General features: G+C 43.5%; 1 protein-coding gene across 5 annotated transcripts in view; it reads right to left on the bottom strand.

Moving 5' to 3' along the window:
• SMPX (small muscle protein X-linked) overlaps positions 1 to 15,415 on the bottom strand; it is a 128,177-nt gene that overhangs the window by 92,379 nt on the left and 20,383 nt on the right. The window contains exon 1 of one of the 5 annotated variants that reach the window (XM_001492037.5): positions 4,096 to 4,287. The exons of 2 other annotated variants lie outside the window; for them this stretch is intronic. The gene's annotated coding sequence lies outside the window, so the exon portion shown is untranslated. Of the gene's footprint in view, positions 1 to 4,095; positions 4,288 to 15,415 lie in introns of those variants that run through there. 2 more of the 5 variants (XM_070257241.1, XM_070257242.1) reach the window with 2 other exon arrangements.

A 15,415-nucleotide genomic window follows, 5' to 3' on the forward strand; every position in this document is an offset into this window, starting at 1 on the left:
ATTCAAAGAGATACACTCAGAAACACAATAAATCAAATAAACACAAATAAATCAAAATGGAATTCTAAGAATGTTCAAGTAACCCACAGGAAGGCAGGGGAAAAGAAAGGAGAGAGAACAAACAGAAAACAAACAATAGTGACAACACCAACTTCTTTCAAGGCTGTAGGGTAACCGGATCTCTTACATTGCTAAGGGGAATGTAAAATGGCACAGCCTCTCTGGAAAATAGTTTCCCAGTTTCCTAAAAAACTAAACATACACTTACCTTATGACCCCAGCAATGTCACTCCTGGGCATTTATCATAGAGAAGTGAAAACTTATGACCACACAAAAACTTGTACATGATTTTTCATAGAAGCCTTATTTGTAATAGCCAAAAACTGGAAACAAACAAAATGTTCTAGAATAGGTGAACGGTTAAACAAACTGTGGTACATCCATATCATGGACTACTACTCAGCAAAGGAAGAAACTATTGATACACACAACGATCTCAGTAGATCTCAAGGGCACTATGCCAAGTGAAAAAGACAATCTCAAAAGGTCACAGACTGTATGATTCCATTTATGTAACATTCTCAAAATGACAAAAGTATAGAGATAGAGAACAAATTAGTGATTGCCAAGGGCTATGGATGGCATGGGGAGAGTGGTGGGTAGAATTATAAAGGGGTAGCATGAGGGAAATCTTTGTGGTGATGAAACAGTTCTGTAGCTTGACTGTGGTTCCTTCAATCGATCATTATTTCAAAATAAAAAGTTAAAAAAACTGAAACTTTCATACACGGCTGGTAAGAGTATAAATTGATACAATCACTTTGAAAAACAGTTTGACTATACCTATAAAGTAAAATATATATATATATGTGTGTGTGTGTGTGTGTGTGTGTGTGTGTACGTGTACGCCTTTTGGTTTGACAACTCCACTCCTCAGTATATACTCAAGTGAAATGAGAGTATATATCCAGCAAAAAACATGAAAAAGAACTCTCATAGTACACTTATTCATAATATCCCCAAACTAGAAACAACTCAAATGCCCACAAACATTAAATGGATGAGTAAATTGAGACATGTTCGTACCATGGAGACAAGACAGCCATGCAAAGAATTGACTACTACTACACACAACCACACAGAGGAATCTTAGAGACATTTTGCTGAGCAAAAGAAGGCAGACACAAAATAACACATATGGTATGATTCTATTTATGTGAAATTCAAGAACTGACAAAACCAACCAACAGAGGTGATAGAGGTCAGAATATTGATTATCTCAGGCGAGGGGTAGGGGTATTGACTGGGAAAGGGCACAAAGGAAACTTCTGGGGCTATGGAGATGATCCACGTCTTACTCTGGGCAGTGTCTACAGGGATATTTACCTAGGTAAAAATTCATCAAGCCGTACACTTAAGATGAGAGCACTTTACTGTATGTAAGTAAAACCTCAATAAAAAGTAAAAAACAAAACAACAAACAAGAAACGACAAACAAAACCACTGGCCTTGGAAGACTGTTCTGCAGTGTCTGGACTGGAGTCACTTCAAATAAGGCACTGAGGGGAGGAACTGTGTGTGATGGACACAGACATCTCCTGCTCTTTGGGGCCTCCTGCATGAAATGCCCTTCCCCCCTTTGCCACCTCCCTTGGTGGCACCAATCAAGCCCCAAATCTGGTGTCCCTGACTCCTCTACCCAAGCAGTGTTTATGTTATACTATACATTTACTTATTTCTGTTCAAGAAGTTATCACACCTTCAGCGAACATCTGTCTACAAATATTTGCGGGGAGAAATGTGGCACAGTGCTTTGGCATATGGGCGGTGGAGTCAGTCTGCCTGGGTTTGAATCCCTATTTTGTCATCTACTAACCCTACTTTGGGCAAGATCTTAAGTTCTGCGGCTCTTCAGTTTCCATCTCACAGTGGGTTATGACATCCAGTAAATTCTAAATTAAAGTTAGGTAAGATAGACAAGATAATACGCCAGTATCTCACACTTGGGGCAAGAAGCAAATGTGAGTCATTCCTGTGTCCCTAGAACTTAATACATGCTTGCGACACAACATATGACCAGTATAGCCTAATGGTTAAAAGCAAGAACTCTGGAGCCACAGAGACCCAAGTTCATAATTCAGCTCTACCTCTTACCAGCTGTGTGGCTTTGGGCATACAACTTAAGCTCTCTGATATCAACCTCCTTGCTTATAAAATGAGAGAATTAAATGACATAATTCATAGAAAGTGCTTAGCACAGTGTCTGGTGCATAGTAGAAGCTCAAAAAATATTAACCTAAAAATAAATATCTGCTTAACTACGCTGAGCTGTCAAGAGATTGTAGCTGAATCTACTAAGTGGACAGCTGTACTTCTCTAAGGAACTTGAACCTAAAGCGTGCCTGGAGTTTAGAAGAAAATATTTGCCCTGGGGCATCCATGCTAGCTGAAGTGTATAATGTACTGTTTGGGGCAGGTAAACTTCTTTTACTCCAGATTTAGCCTCTGAGGAGAGAGAAGATGGGAACTGCTTCCACTGGGGCAAAATGGGCTAGCGGGGTGGGGGAAGCTGTCCTTTCCATCCCCTCCTTCTGGATAAAAGCAAACTACGGTGCTGAGGCTGGTGTGTGGCACTGGGCCCACTGAGGGGTATTGATTTGTTCTTTCCAGGAAGAAATGCACATTATTCATTTTTTAATAGGCTGTCTTGTTCTTTAAAGTAACTCCTGTGACTTTGAAATAACACACTTGTGTGTTTTAGGTATTGGCTGCTTTGGAGGGAAGGTGTGCTGTTTTGATTAAGTGGGTACACAGGAGAGCTCTGTTCTCAGTCCCATGATTAATGGAGGAAATGTCCTTAGTCCTGTTCTCTGTCTGTTCCTCGCTTAGACTCTTGTGGCACCCGATCTCCCCAGAGCTCACTATGACTAATAACTTGTTCTATGGTGCTGTTTCTCCCATACGGTCAAATGTGTCATTCTACACTGTGGTTTGAAAACTTCCTTAGTCCAGTCTCACTTCGCCTGACACTGATCACTTTTCCAAACATTTCTACATCACTGTATTATTTCGTCCTCACAACAACAACCCAGTGAGGTAACATTCTGACCTATTTTACTGCCAAGAAAACTAAGGCACAGGTGGTAGAAAATGGAGGACAAAAAGAATGGGAGTTAGCCAGCCTGAAGGAAGAGGAGCTGCAAAGGCATTTAGGACTTGATTAATCACTTAATTAATTAGTTAAGTAATACTATGTGGCAGATGGTGCTTTTTCTACTAGAAAAAGACAAGAAAAAACAGATATATTGAAACACCGGAAATTTAAGTCAGATGCTTAGGAACACTTCCCCAAAATATACTGGCACCACTTTACGGAATACAGGCTCCAAAAAGTTGTACTAAATATAATTTGTTTCTATATTCATGAAGCTACTCATTAATTATCTCTATAAATATCTATTGCATACCTCTTAAGTGCAAGTCACACTGGAGAAATGGAAAAATGAAGGAAAAACATGTGAAGTCAAGAAATTTACCATACAGTAAAAGAGATTTTAAGATACACAAATAAAACAGAATATGCAAAGTGATTTTAGGTTTTCAGAGGAGTGAGAAGCCTGTGGAAGCAGCAAGCAATCCCAGAGAAGCTTTCATAAAAGGCATCTCTGAGCCTGGAGGAGTTCAGACTTGTAGAAATGGAGAGGGTGTGGGACCTCGCCAGAGAAAACTAACTTCTCTCCTCTCTGGATTCTCTCCACTCGGGTTATGTGTTGTGCAAATTCAAAGCAGTGCTGGTATGCTTTCTGGCTGCACTAGTGCAATTCTTTGTGGCAGGGCTGTGGCAAAGGAGAAAACCTTTCCTGATCATATCTGGATGCTGTTTTTAGTATAAATTAGTCCGAGTGAAGGCTCACAGATTTGGGCTTGATTGAGTTTAGCAACTTCTGACCCCAGAAAGAATTTGGGCTAGAAGCCTGCTCTGAAAACCACCTAGGGTTTCCAGCCAAACAGGTTTTGCACCATCCAAGATTTGCACAGCTTCATCTGGTGAGCCTGAACGTGGATAGCTGTACAGTTCTGGGCTGAGAGCTCACCTTCGCTGGATTTGTCCCAGGCAGCTGTTCTCCTGGCTGTCTTCAGTAGGTGACCTTTTCTACTGATGCCTCTGCTCGAGGGACAACCTGGAAACGTGGTGCAAACTCCTTTCCCAGCAGGCTGTAGGCAGGGGATTAGGATACCACCTGCTCCGTGCCCTCACGGAATTACTGACCACGGTGGCCTCGAATGGCCTCTGCAGTTATTTTTAAACCAAGTAGTTGGGAATTAGTCATCACCTAGAATTTAATATGTGTGTTTCTTGGCCTCCTAACAGAAAACTTTTTGCTCAGTATACAAGCAATATATTTACCCTTGGGTGCAACATATAATAAAACTGTGCTGTTTCGTAATAGTTGTTCTTATCGTAGTCCAGGATGATGGATCACCTTGAACTTTTGGATGCTCATTTTGGCCTCCCAAAGGGATTTGCTTCAGAGATCCTTTCCCACAGGTAGGCTTGGGTCAGGATCTGCCCTTATCTACATACTCTCCCTCACAAACCAAGAGCCATCAAGGTTTTCTCCCTGTATCAGCAGGAGGGACATAAGAAGCTTTCCAGTTTGTGAGGAATTCCCACAGGGTCAAGGCTTGTTGGTTGCCAGGGTCCTATTGTTTCCTGGACAGCTAGTTTGGCCCCTGACCTCTACTTGACCCCACCACTTGGTTCCTGTGGACTACCCTTCTTTATTGCACGGCCGCCATTTGACCCTCTGCCTCTTGCTTTCCTGGCTACTCAGTCTCCCCATCTGTCTAGACGCTCAGCTCCACCTTCCCTGGATCTCCTGTAGTCCTTCTACAAAGGGACAGTTCCCCCAGCTCCTGGCCCCTGGTTGTGCCTTCATCATGTGCCCTTCTGGAATTGCAGCATCTTATAGGAGAACCGCATGGTCCATCTCTTCCAACTCTTTCTTCTTGCACTTGGCTCTGATCCTTGCCTCAGCCCTCTGAATGTGGCTACATGTCCCGTCTTTGCAAACTCCTACTGCCTGTGTTGATACTCCTGACACCATGTCCACATGTGAAAACCATATGACTCAGCAGTCCTACTCCTAGGTATATATCCAAAAGAACAGAAAGCAAGGACTCGAACAGATCTCTGTACACGAATGTTTGTAGCAGCACTATTCACAACAGCCAAAAGGTGGGAACAACCCAAGTGTCCCTCAACAGATTAATGGATAAACAAAATGTGGTATATCCATACAATGAACATTACTCAGCCATAAAAAGGGATGAAGTTCTGATACGTGCCACAACATGGATGGACCTTGAAAACATTATGCTAAGTGAAAGAAGTCAGATACAAAAGGACAAATATTGTATGATTCCACTTATATGAAATATCTGGAATAGGCAAATTCATAGAGATAGAAAGCAGAATAGAGGTTACCAGGAGCTGGGCGGGGGGGAGGGGGAAATGAGGAGCTGTTGTCTAATGGGTACAGAATTTATATTGGGAATGCTGAAAAAGTTTTGGGTATAGATAGTGGTGATGGGTACATAGCATTGTGAATATAATTAATACCACTGAGTACACTTACAAATGGTTAACATGACAAATATTATGTTATGTACATTTTACCACAATTAAAAAACTGTTAAAAAAAATCTCTATTACGAGCACCATATGAGTTACCCTAAATGGGCTTTCTTCTTTTGGTGACTTGCACCCACTTTGCCTCTTCGTACAACTGTGGACAGTAGTTGGCACACAGAAATGCTCAGGTATGAAAAACAGATGAACTTACACAAGGATAGAATCGACTATACACTAAAGGCCTCACCATCTCCAGCAGAGTTTATTTAGCAGGACCGCCATGGCCTTGCAAAGTTACAAAGACAAATATACTCATGAGGGAAAGAGTCAGGGCCTGCATTTCTTAAGACAGCAGAGGGAAGCAGCAGAGTAAATTGAAAAGGGGGGAAGGCACCTCACATGTGCCAGGAAGCGGGAACACTGAGCTCATCCCCCACCCCACCCCATTCCTCGAGCTTCTTTCTTGGATCAGCACAGATACAGGAGAAGCCCCATCTCCAAACAGCCATTCTGTCCCTGGCACCACTGCTTCCCCAAGAGGGCAGTGTCTCTGGAACTTGTCCAAGAGCAAAATGGATTTTTAGGGATCAAAGACTTAATTCACATGAAAAGCAAGGTTTACAGCTGGGCAGAATTACTATTTAGTGCTTTTTTTCCTCCTTTCTGTAATTTATTTCTGGTGTGTTAGAAAATCCTGGAGGAAAATTAATGTGATTTTTTTTAAAAATTAAGACTGGCTCCAGTGAAATTTTCATTATCCTTTCCAAACCTCAAAATTAAAAAGACACCATGAGTACTTATAGAAATGTCCCTCAATGTTCTAAATAATTTCTTTAAGGTATACTCTATAATTTCTGTCGTGTCTCTAAGTTTAAAATTTACTTTTTAAAGCATGTAAATGGCAGTGTCAGGCAAAGGATCGACACTCTATTTTGGACAGGGAAAATAGAGGCACAGGAAGGCACAGTGGCAGCCTACTTTGGTTTTTTTATGGGAGAGACAGGACTAGAGCCAAAACCTCCTAACTCTTAAAATCCAGGCCTCCTTTCCACAGTACCCTTCTGAACAGATGCAATGCAGGGATTAAGATCAGGTTTCTTTACCAAGGTCAAACGACAAGTCAGCAGCACAAAAGTTCTGTTCTGAGGAGTGAGGGATAAAGCACCTAGAAGTCAAAATCTTCAGGACTGAGAAGAGCTGTTTCTTGGCCTTAACTTTCCAGGCTGTGTGGGTCCCTGCCAGTGTCAGCCCAGCTGCCAGCCATGCTGGGATGTTGCCTCCGCCAAGGGCCTATCAGGGAGGCATGAGTAAGGCAGAACTGGGCAGGCCTAGGACTAAGAGAGCTGACCTTGCTTTGGGTGGCCTGTAGTTCAAATCAAATTTCCAAATAATAGGGAAGACTTGGGTCTGGAAGGACATCACAGAACGGGTGCAAGCCAATGAATGGGACACTGTGGCAAGAATCTCTGGCCAGACGCTGCATCTCAGTGTAGGTAAGTGGGGCATCCAGTGGCTGAGGTTAGTCAACTCCAGCACCTTGGTGAGAGAGAAATGCAAGAGCTAGGAAGGCCATGAAAGCCTGGTCAAACAAGTGCCTGACTCCTGGCCAAAGGGTGTGCACATCAGGAGAAAAGACAGCAGCTCAGGTACACAAACTAGACACACAGGCTGAGAGTTAGGGTACCGTTTAGGAACGTTTCTGGCAGTAAGTAACAGAAAAACAGCTAACAGTGGCTTAAACTTTAAGAGCATTTGTTGTTTACTTAATAAAGAGTCCAGAGATGAGCATTCCCAGGATTCATTCAGTAGCTCAACAAGGACATCAAGATTTCAGGTTTTTTCATCCTTCCCCTCTACCATTCTTCAGCATAGTGGCGTTTTTGCTCTTGGACTTTCTACCTAATGGTCACGAAATGGGTGTCACAGCTATAAGCATCATATCCTCACGTAACTGCCCCCAAAGGCAGAAAATAGGGGAAAATATTTCTCAGAAGAGCTCTCCTTATGTCTCATTGGCCAGAGCTGTGTCACATGACTCCCCACAAGAAGATGTAGTAATGGACTTTGCACTTCTACAGTGTGAGGCAGGCAGAGGAAAAAGACGAATGGTTATGGGATAACCAGCCAACAGCTTGCCACAGTGCAACAAGGAGGCTGCAGCTTGATGGGCTATGCTGGGGCCCAGGTTCTCCCCCCAAGAATCTCAGACACCAGGCTGGGGCGGCCAGACCAATTCCAGACCCCATTTCCTAGTAAGGATGGGGCTTCTAATACTCTTGTTCAGATGGCTCAGGGCCTGTATGAGACTAAACCTTCTGTTGAAGGTCTTTATCAGAGGCATGTGTTTTTGGAATAATCTTCTTAACCAAAAATTGTGTATGTGAAATTCTCTCTTCATATAAGAAATAATGGCAAAATCCATCAGTATGCCCTTCTGGGAGCTTGGCTGCTGCCACCAGTTTGCTGTCCATCTCTGCATTGCTGTCAGGAAGTGCCAGGCCTGCCCTGGCCCCACTCAGGTGAGGGGAGGCATTACCATGCTGAAGCTGCCCAAGCCCCTCCCAGTGAATAAAATTTAGTGAAGCTGCCCACTATGACCCTGGCCTCCTCAGGTACCCCTTGGAGGCCAAGGGCTCAAATTAGTTCCTGTGATAGGCTTTCTAGGTGTCTTGGCAACTGAGTGTCCCGATAAACCAGATAGACCCTCTCCTGCCAGAAGCAGTTCCAAATCACAGCAACTGTAACCAGAGGTAATAGTGACAGCTAACACTTATGTAGCATTTACTATGAGCCAGGAACAACATGTTCTAGCTGTTTACATGCCCAAACTCATTTAACCCTCATAACAACCCTGTGAGTAGGTACTGTTATCATCACACTCATTTTATAGATAAGTAAACTGAGGCACAGAGAGGTTAAGGAACTTGCCCAAGGTCACACAGCTAATAAATGGCAGAGCCAGGATTTGAAGTTCGGCAGCCTGGCCCCAGAATCCATGCTCTTAATCATAACACTGCCTTTTATCAAAGTAAACTTTGCAGTGCTTTGAACCAAACATTGCAAAAACTGCAGCTCACAGAGGCAGGAGGAAGCACGTGGATGCAGAAGGAATGCTGGGTACTGCCATTCATTGAGTCATTGACCCCCAGGGTCTGGTTCCTTTACCCAGTGCTGTGGTGGTAGGTCGTGGTGGCACCCATCGGGCAGTGAGGACCACTCCTTCTGGATAGCAGCACACTGTGTTAATAAGATGCCTAAACGAAGAGTGTGTAATCCAAATATTTGTGAAAAGAGCAGTCCCAGTAGCTGGGCTGCTCCAGGCCAGGTTAGGTCAGACATGGCATATGTTAGGATGGAGTTGTCACTTGGGTTATACTTAACATTCCCACATAATGGAGTCTTTGTGAACTTTCAACAATACATAAACAAAACATCTTGCTTCTTCAGAGAGATTTTATGGCTGCCTGCCTAATACTGACATGAAATAGCTTTTGTCTTAACTGCCAGAGTCACGCTGTACCAATATTTGAAACACAAAGCTTGCTCCTATCTGTTTTAATTGCTTTGTGCCTTTTTTGTCCATGAAGTACCAACTACAAAACTCATTTTAAGAAGGCTTTCTATACATAAAGATTTCCTTCAGAACTCCTTTTAAAGGTTAGTCACAACTTTATAAACTATATAAAATTTCAGTTAAAACATGGGGAATGTTTAGTGACCTGGTGTTTCCAGGTTGTAGCAATCAAAGTGAATCGCCCTCTGACTTTGGCAACACCTTTAGATAACTCAGCCTCTGTCGAGGGGAATACCAAGATTCTAAAAGCTCAAAAATACTATTTTACTAAACCAGGGGTTTGGGATTTGCTTCTGGAATATGTGTGATCACAGGGCAAGTATACAATATTTTCAGTCAAAGGGGGACTCTCTAATGACATGATCCAATTCCGGAGCCACCTTTACCTCACCTTAAGCTGATTCACTTTAATGACACACAATGAATGACATTAATGACCTAATGTGATAAAAAATCACCAATGATCACCCTAGTTCAACCTCTTTGATCATTTAAAACTTGATTATAAAAAAATGAGCAATATAGACTGAAGACTTTGTTTTGCAGTGCTAAAATGGAAACTGAAATTTAATATTTAGGATATAGTCCAAAAGCTACCATCTTAAAAGTTCCTTTCACCCTTGATTATGGATAAGGCCTCCCGTGAGAAGGTGGGTCACATGGAATGGTACCAGGTAAGGAAGAACCCTCTAAGGCTCAGGTACAGAGCTAACTCTCAAGATTGGCCCTACACAAAAGGATGAAGTCAGGAAATTTTGCCTATCTGCAATCCCCCACTCCCTTCCTTGGTCTGGCCCCTTCCCCTCACCCTCCCACCTCTCTCCCTTGCTCACTGTCTCGTGGAGGAAGGGATGGTCCCCAAAGGCCTCAAGGTCACTGTCTCTTTTCTAAACTTCTGGCTCTGATATTCCAGTTATCCAGGTTGATTAGATCCATTCAGACACTGCTCAGGCAACCCAGATTCATGGGAATGAATTCATAGTAGCATTCCAAATTACTAGCTTACAAGAGAAGTGTAGTTTCCAGGCAGACCAATGGATAATACATTCCCCCACTTGCAGGACAGTCTGTTTACAAGGCTGAAGAAAACTGCAACAGTCAGGATGGGCTAAGTTCACCTGTGGTAACAAACAACTCCCAAACTTCAGTGGCTTACAACCAGCAAAAGGTATTTCTCACTCACACTACATGTCTAGCACAGCTCTGCTGCATGTCATATTCACTCACGCTGATGAGGCAAAAGGAAAAGAGAGATCATGAACCACAGGGTAGGGGTACTGGAAGGAGAGAAAAAAGGGAATATTTGGGGGAACAGTAATGCAATCTATCACAAGTACATGGAATTCTTTCTCAGAAGAGCCCTAGGCTTTGAGTCAAAAAACAGGGTTCCCCTTCCAGCACTACTGCCTAACCAACACTTGACCTTGGACAAGTCACTTCACCTCTCTGAGCTTCACTTTCACAATCAGGAAAATAAGAGGACTGGATTCCATGACTCTCAAGCAGCCTTCCAACTTGGAGACAATAGGTTCCCGATGGCTAGAATAGGGACCCTCTCACCAGCTAGGGTCTGGAGCACACCACCAAAGTTTTTCTCTAAAAACTCTAAAACTCTTCTGACTCTATCAGAAGGACCTTATTTGGGCTTTAAAAAGCCTGACGTCTCAACTGGGGTTCCATACCTGAACCCCAGAACAAAGAGGATGATTTGAGTGCCTCTGTCCTCAATTCTCCCAAGGAATTAGGAGTACCATTCTAGATGCACAGGAAAGAAGTCAATTCATTACATACAACAGATGCCCACAGTGCACTGGGGTCTAATTCTCTCTTGGAACTCTTGTAATTGTCACATGGGTCTGTTCTTTGGATTTGAAGGAGCTCAGCTCAAGTCTCTGCAAACCTTGTGAGAAATTCAGTGCCATCCCCAAATGCCTTCAAATTCCTAGGAGCTAATGATTTACTGACCACTTCTCAGTAAGATTTCCAGCTCTTGCACATTTCTTCCTATTCTGTTATCTCGTCTCCGTCCAGGTGGGAAATGCAGCCCCTCATCCTTCATCTAGCTGAGGGAAATCAGGTATCCCAAAAGCAAAAGAACTCTAGGTCATGTGTCCCAAAAGTTAAAAACCCAAATAATAAAATAGATCCTTAATGCTTTGTCCCTTCAATGTTTAATCCCTCTGTTCTTCTGAGTGAACACTAATTTTCTTTCCTTTTAAATAGTCACCTGAATCTTTTTCTAGGTTAACACTCATTCTATTTACTTTGACTCCCTTTGTTTTCAAAATGTATACTTGAATTGCTTTTCAAAGTTGTATAAATTTGTTTATGAATACAAGAGTCCCCATTCCCTGTGGATCCCAACACAATTTCTGCAAAGGGGTAGAAGGGGTGGGGGTGGGGCATCTTCGATTGCACTCATGAATAAAAGAAATAGTAAATCTGATGTGTTAAGAACTGAGCCATACTGACATTTGGCTCTAGCTTGTAGTTGCTCTCCTCCTTTCTTCTCACATAAATATTTTTAGTAAATGTCAAGTCTTTCTATTTCAAAAATTTTTGAGTCTGTGGTCTCATTTCCATGGCAATTTTAACAGAAAACATTCCCAAAAGGCATGCATTGATAGTAAATATCAAGTACTGGATGATCTTGTTCTAAAAGTCCTCCACCCTCCCACCATTGGGAATTTCTCATGCACTTTCTCTCCTCACAGAATCTGGCCTCCCGTCCTATTGCCTGTTCACCTCACCCACTCCCATTCTCAGCCTCACTTTCACCCTGGTCTTTGCTTACTTTCTCATTTGCTCTCTCACTCTCTACTTCCCCTTCTCCTCTTTCCTCTGTCTTCACTCACCCCAGGAATTCCTATCCATTTCTATATAGACAATTTTGCCTATATCTTTGTTGTCTCCTTTCACTCAATGTCCAATCTCCATCTCCCAAGCAGCCTATCAAAAGATTGCAGACCTTTCCCTAAGCTCTGGTAGCAGCTGATATAATCAAATTTTCACCCCACTGCGCTAGCTTAAAAGGAATCATTCAGATTGATGATGACATAAAGAGATGGAAAGACATTCCATGCACATGGATTGGAAGAATAAACATAGTTAAAATGTCCATACTACCTAAAGCAATATACAGATTCAACGCTATCCCAATCAGAATCCCAATGACATTCTTTACAGAAATTGAACAAAGAATCCTAAAATTCATATGGGACAACAAAAGACCCCAAATCGCTAACGCAATCCTGAGAAAAAAGAACAAAGCTGGAGGCATCACAATCCCTGACTTCAAAACATAATACAGATCCATGACATCACCAAGATGGCAGAGTGAGTAGTCTTCTTTGTCTCTCCCCCTCCAAATCTACAACTAATTGGACATTCATCAGTTAACAAAGGATATCCATATAGCATCTCAGGTCGCCAGAGAGACCCGTGCTGCTATACATGGGAAGGCGGATGGACTTCCCCCCAGGAGGAGGTGGAGACGGGTGAAAACTCTCCAACCCATGACCCCCAGACAGCCTAGGACCTGCAAGCGGCTTTCTTCCAGCAGACTCCCCCATAGCATCTCCACGCACCAAGGGCAGGAGTGTGCGTGCACCGGCGGAGTGACAGTGGAAACAGGTGATTACAGCCCTACCTAAGGCCCCGCGATTACACCTAAGCCCGGGGGAAACTCCAGGGTCCTGCACCAGTGGCAGGGAAAGCCTCTACTCGCCATTAGCGGAGAGGCTCTGCCCAGCATTCAGAATGCCGGGAGGCTCCTGAAGAGGAGGACTCCAGGCAGGGAAGCAGCCTGCCAGCTGCTGCCAGACTCAGGACTCCAGCTGTCTCCCAGATGGGGCAAGGGCCTCCTGGAGATCCTGTGGGAGTGTTCTGGGGCTGGGTCGAGTTCCAGCAGCCCAGCTCCGCAGCCCCGGTGGAAATTCCAGGGTCCCGCACCGGCGGCAGGGAAAGCCTCTACTTGCCATTAGCGAAGAGGCCCCGCCCAGCATTCAGAATGCTGGGAGGCTCCTGAAGAGGAGGATCCCGGACAGAGCAGCAGCCTGCCAGCCGCTGCCAGACTCACAGACTCCGGCTGTGTCCCAGAGGGGGCAAGAGGCACCCAGAGAGCCCATGGGTGTGGTTGGGGGCTGGGTAGAGCTCCAGTGGCCCAGCTCCATGGCCCAGGGGGAAACTCTATGGTCCTACAGCAGCCTCAGCAAAAGCCTCTGCACAGCACTAGTGGAGAGGCCCCAACCGGCAATCACAAGGCTGGAAGGCCCTGAGGCAAAAGTAGCATAGCTACGTGAGCTAACAACAGACTGCAGAAGATACCCATAGCTCTGCTGTGACCTCTAGTGGACAAGTGAGATTTTGTGGGCTCTGACATTGACAGAGCTGCGAATAAAGGTGATCCTGCTCCCAGCCGCTGGGAAAGCCCATAACACCGCTGCAGACCCGAAGGAGGGAGCACGTCTAGGTGGTCTGCAACAGTAGGCACCTGCAGCCTGAAGCCCCCTTGCAATTTCCCCCACAGCTGACAAGGGTCCCCACAGGACCACTGTGACTATGAGGAGGGGCCCAGGTCCAGTCAGCAACAGCTGACAGGATTCCTGGTCAGTGCAGTCTAAACAGCTGCTCCCCCCACACACACACCAGTAGAAACAAGTGGAAGCAGTAATCAAACTCTATCTCTATGTGGAGGCACAAATCCATGCCATCAAGCAGTATGAAAAAATATATTAAATCTCCAGAACAGAAAGAAAATGACAAGTACCCAGAAAACAATCCCAAAGACAATGAAATCTATAACCTAAATGATGATGAATTCAAAACAGCCATTATTAAAAAACTCAACGAGTTAAAAGAGAATACAGATAAACAACTCAAAGAGTTCAGGAGCTATGTCACAAAAGAGCTTGATACTATAAAGAAGAACCAAGCAGAAATACTGGAGATGAAGAACACAATGGAGGAGATTAAGAAAAATCTGGACTCTCTGAACAGTAGGGTCGATAATATGGAGGACAGAATTAGCAACTTGGAGGATAAGAATATAGAAATGCTGCAGACAGAGGAAGAGAGAGAACTAAGACTAAAAAGAATTGAAGAAACTCTCCAAGAATTATCTGACTCAATTAGGAGATGCAACATAAGGCTTATAGGTATACCAGAGGGAGAAGAGAAGGAGAAGGGGGCAGAAAGCCTGTTCAAAGAAATACTGGCTGAGAATTTTCCAAACCTGGGGAGAGAGATGGAACTTCGTGTGACAGAAGCCAATAGATCTCCAAACTTTATCAATGTAAGAAGACCAACCCCAAGGCATATAGTAGTGAAGCTAGCAAAAGTCAACAACAAAGAGAGAATACTAAGGGCAGCCAGGCAGAAGAAAATAACCTACAAAGGAACCCCCATAAGGCTATCAGCAGATTTCTCAGCAGACATCTTACAGGCTAGAAGAGAGTGGAATGATATATTCAAAACTCTGAAGGACAAAAACCTGCAGCCAAGAATATGCTACTCAGCAAAAATATCCTTCAAATACGATGGAGAAATAAAAACTTTCCCAGATAAACAAAAGTTAAGGGAGTTCATTGCCACAAGACCCCCCTCTTCAAGAATTGCTCAGGAAGACCCTCATACCTGAAAAATCAAAAAAAGGAAAGGGGTTACAAAACCCAGAGCAAAGGAGATAAGTAGAAGGACAATAACAGAAAGTAGCAGCTCTCCATCAGAACAGGTTAGCAAAACTTAAATAAAACATTAAAGATAATAGGAAGGGAAACACCAAGAATAAATATAATCCTGTCATTTTAACCACAAACTCACAACACAAGAAGGAAGAGGAAAAAAAAATCTGACAATAACAACCTAGAAGGGGAAGAGAAAAGGGATGGAACGTTTTAATTTAAGGAAATAAGAGGCCATCAGAAAATGGACTATCTCATCTATGAGATGTTTTATACAAACCACCTGGTAACCACTAAACAAATAACAAGAATAAAGACACAAATTACAAATAAGGAGAAAGCCGATACAGAAATTTACCTACCTGAATTAGTAATCCAAAAATCATGGGACAAGAAACAAAGGAAATGCAAGAGAACCGGAAAACAAGTGATAAAATGGCAGCGGTAGGCCCCCACATTTCAATAATCACTCTAAATGTAAATGGATTGAACTCCCCAATCAAAAGACACAGAGTGGCAGGATG

This window comes from Equus caballus, chromosome X (assembly GCF_041296265.1).
Source record: "Equus caballus isolate H_3958 breed thoroughbred chromosome X, TB-T2T, whole genome shotgun sequence".
Lineage (NCBI taxonomy): Eukaryota > Metazoa > Chordata > Mammalia > Perissodactyla > Equidae > Equus > Equus caballus.